The 4,405-nt window shown below is 20.4% G+C and overlaps 1 protein-coding gene across 1 annotated transcript in view; it reads left to right on the top strand.

Moving 5' to 3' along the window:
* The window catches only part of LOC117174464 (ATP-dependent RNA helicase SUV3 homolog, mitochondrial), a 38,201-nt gene that overhangs the window by 18,719 nt on the left and 15,077 nt on the right, over nucleotides 1-4,405 (top strand). The window lies entirely within an intron of this gene.

Genomic DNA, 4,405 nt, shown 5'->3' with positions numbered 1-4,405 from the left:
TGGAGTATTTACTATTTAAAGACTAATCTAAAAAGTTAGGATAGAATTCTTATTTAACCTTCAAACGGTACACTGGTGCGAATTCGCACCCGAAGTTTTTCTATTTTGTTGGCATTTACGCAAACACAGCTGCAGTGGATTATCTCCACATATGTTGAATATATCTGTTAAATATGTGTGATATATGCTAGTTGTTTATTATATGTTCAATATATTAAATAATTAATATTAAAATTGCAAACAAACCAATTCGCACCAGTGTACCGTTCACGCATGCTCGGTTGGAGTGTACCGTTTGAGGGTTAATAAAAAAATATTACTGGTCATTTCCCGGTTCGCAAACATTTTTCACGGTTAATTTTAATTTTAAAAATCAAACAATAAAGCTAAACATTTTTCATTTAAAGTAATAAACAATCAATAACAAATTAAAGCTTTCAAAGTTGAAATCTTGAATTTTCAAATTCAAGTTTAAAAGTTTTTCAATTAAAAATTGTTGTATTCTATATTAGTAACAATAAAGCTAAACATTTTTTCATTTAAAGTAATAAAGAATCAATAACAAATTAAAGCTTTCAAATTTAAAATCTTGAATTTTCAAATTCAAGTTTAAAAGTTTTTCAATTAAAAATTGTTGTATTCTATATTAGTAAAATGCTCAATAATTAACACGGTTAAAATGGAAGATGAAAACACTTTTTAATTGAACAATTTTAAATTAAATGCAAATAATTTGCAAAATTGAGAATTTTTCGCTTTTATAAATGACAGAATTTAAAGATTTAGATCAAGTTCCAAAAATATAAATTTGCATTCAACTTTCAAATACTGTAAATTAAAGAACCAAGCAATGAATTTAAACAATTTTCAAAATTATATTATTTTAAGCCAGAAATATTAAAAATTGACAAATTAAATTTTCTTTTAACCTAACAGTTCTCAAATTAGAATTTACAATATTTTCATTTTAAATAGCTTAATACTTGAAAAGCTTTACAATTTTATTTTCAAATCGTAAAATTTCATTTTCAAATCGTGACATTTTTTCAGAACTTTGAAATATCTTCTAAAATAAATTTAATTTTTCTAAAAAGTTTGAGAAAATACAGGAAATTAAAACAAATTCTTTAAATTTGAATTTATTATTAACAATTGAGCACTTATTATTTGTAAACAAAAATGTCGTAGTTTTTAAAGATATTTAGATCTTTTAAAAAATTAAAAATTAATTTAGAACGATTTTTTCAGATTTCAAAGAAAAAATTTAGAAGCTTTTTTAAGAATTGTGAAAGGCTTCAAAAGAAAAAAAATATTCTCTTAAAATTTTTAGGAAAATTGAAAGTCATTTTTCATTTTAAATCATTATCTCAGAATTTATTTTAATTGATAGAAAATTGCATTTTTTGTTAACTTTTCGGTTGAAAATTCAACTTTTTTTTTAAATTTGTCTTTTTTTAAAAAGTTCACTTGTTTTAGCAGAAATTAAACCTTGTTTTTTTATAAAAATGCAAATTTTTGTTTAGAAATTAAGCTTTTATACTATTTTTTCGAAAACTTCACTATTTCGTAGAAAATTTACTTTTTATTTAAAATTTATATTTTGGTGATAAAAAATAAACTGAAATATTTTTTGAATAAAAATTCCACTTATAAAAAAAATGTGTTTTTTATTACAAATTCATCTGTTTTAGTAAAAAAATGATCTTTTTTTATATATATATATAAATGCAACTATTTGGTAGAGAATTTAACAATTTTGTTAATAATTCCTCCTTTTTGGATTGAAAATTCAATTCTTTTCGTAAAAACTTATTTTTTTGTTACAAAAATTCATTATTTGATATTACTGAGTCAACTGGAATCTTTTTTGGATGAAAACTTAACTGTTTCTGTGGTAAAAGATTCTTCTGCTTTAAGATAAATTTAATATTTTTCCATAAAAATGCAACTATTTGCTAGAGAATTCAACAAGTTTGTTAAAAAGTCATCCTTTGTGGTTAAAAATTCGTCTTTTTGGATTGAAAATTCAATTTTTTTGGTAGTAAATTATTCCTCGTTAAAAAATTCATAGATTGATCATGAAAACGCGACCAAAATCTTTTTCAACAGAAAAATTAACTATTTTTTTTGAAAATTTATCTTTTTGATTTAAAACTTCATCTGTTTTATAGAAGAAATTTCATTTTTTCTATGAAAATGCAAGTTTTTGGTTAAAAATCGTTCTTATTTGTTTGAAAATGCAACTTTAATCGTTTTGTTAAAAAATCACTTTTTTTGTTAAAGATTTATAATTTAAGTTGAAAAATTATCTCGTTGGTTGAACGTTTAATTATCTTATTGAAAATTAATATTTTTTAATTTTCATGTGTTTTGTTTGAAAATGAAATTTTTGTAAATAAAATTTGTCTTCTAGTTTGAAGGTTGAACAATTTTGATGAAATTTTATTTATTTTTTGAGTGAAAAAACTTTATTTGTTGGAAATTCGTCTTTTTGCTTTTAAAATTCTTTCCCTTTGTTGTATAAATTTCATTCTTTTTTATTAAAATATAAACTATGACACTTTTTTTTGACAATTTTTCTTTTTGTGTCGAATAATCAACTGTTATGTTGAAAATTGGATTATTAAATATTCGGTGATAAAAATATCGTAAGATTAAAATTCTGGTATTTGAATATTAATTATTTGAAATGAAAATTAGTCGAAAAATCAGAGAATTTTGAAAATTTCATGGGTCTAAGTACATTAGATTATAAAAAATGATATCTTAATATATTTTCAAATCTTCAAGTTTAAAAAAATGAATTAAAATGATAAATTGTAAGTTAATTTAATTAATTTTAATGAGTTCAGTTAAAAATTTTCTTTGCGGCACAACTCTTTTCATGAAATTATTATTATATTCTTATAATTTGATAGTAACTTTTTAAAAATTTTTATAATTTTTTAATTTTGCTACCACATGGGCAATAATATTTTAAGAAAATTCTAAATTATTCAAATTTTATTTTAGAAGGTCAATTTTAAGTTTTGAAGATTTTAAAATATTTTGAAAGGGAATCTGAAAGATTTTAAAACATTTTTTTGGGATAACATTTTTTTTGAATGGCTGAAGTATCAGTAGTTTTGAAAAGAATTGAAAATAATTAAAATCTTGAGAAGATTCGAAAATATTTAAAACGAAATTTACATTTTTGAAGATTTCGAAGAAAAAGTTAGAAGCCTTACAGGCATTTTTAAAAGTTTTAAGAGAACAATAAAATTGTTTCAATATTTCTGGTTAAGTTTCAAATTTTGAAAAAGGGATTCCAAAAGAAAATTTAATCAGCATTAATAAATTACAAAAAATTCTATTATAGTTCTTCAATATTTAAAAGTGTTTAAACAATTCAAATTTTATTTTAAAGTTGCGGAAATGTTTATTTTTTATATTTTTTAATTGTAGATTGTTAAGGATTTTGAAAAAGGAAGCTGAATTAAAATTACGAAAGGTTTCAAAAACGAGAAAATTTTCTTTACATTCCCAGAAAAATGTCAAAAGTATTTCCACAAAATGTTTGAAAAAGAAGCTGGAAGTCTTTAGGCAAATTTTTTTGTTTTAAACCAATTTTAAGGAACATTCGAAAAAATCAGAACTTTAAGATATTATTATTATTATTATTATTATTATTATTATTATTAAAAAATGGTTAATTTGAAAATTATAAATTTTTTTTTAAATAAATGTAGATTTTTTCAAATTTTATAAAATAGAAGTTATTAACGAATTCGGAAAAGTTTTGAGATAATTAAAAAATATTCTCTAGATTTTTATGGAAATATAAAGTTATTCTTTGGAATATTTTAGGACAATTTTTTTTTTATTTTTTAGATTTAAAAAAATTCAATTTGAAGAATTTTCAAGCTAAAAAAATAAACGTTTTTAAAAATGATTTATAAAATCGAGGAAAATATTTTATTGTGAATTATAAGAAATTTTGGAAAAGAACTCGAGGTCAATTAAAGAAAACCCGAAATATTTTTTTTAAATGTTCACCTCGAGCTATTTTCAAATATTAATTATAATTAACATTGACATATTTTTCTCGATTTAAAAAATCATTTTTAACAAGGTTCATTTTTTTTAAATTGAAATAACATAAGATAATATTAATTAATATTAATAAATAATAATAAATTTAATAATACATATACATAATTTGTTTGATAAAATATTTAAAAATCTGAAACGATTATAAATTAATAAATAAAAAAATATTATTATGTATATTATAATATATACTATGAAATATTATGAAATTTAGATGTTTTTCGGATATTTAAAAATTGCACCAATAATTATAGGTTCAATTTAATTGCACATGAATAATAATTACTTTTGGTCAGTAGGAATGCACTCTAAAATT

This window comes from Belonocnema kinseyi, chromosome 6 (assembly GCF_010883055.1).
Source record: "Belonocnema kinseyi isolate 2016_QV_RU_SX_M_011 chromosome 6, B_treatae_v1, whole genome shotgun sequence".
In the NCBI taxonomy this organism is placed as follows: Eukaryota; Metazoa; Arthropoda; class Insecta; order Hymenoptera; family Cynipidae; genus Belonocnema; species Belonocnema kinseyi.
Note: the sequence above shows the minus strand (reverse complement) of the source record. Positions and strands in the feature narration are given on the sequence as shown.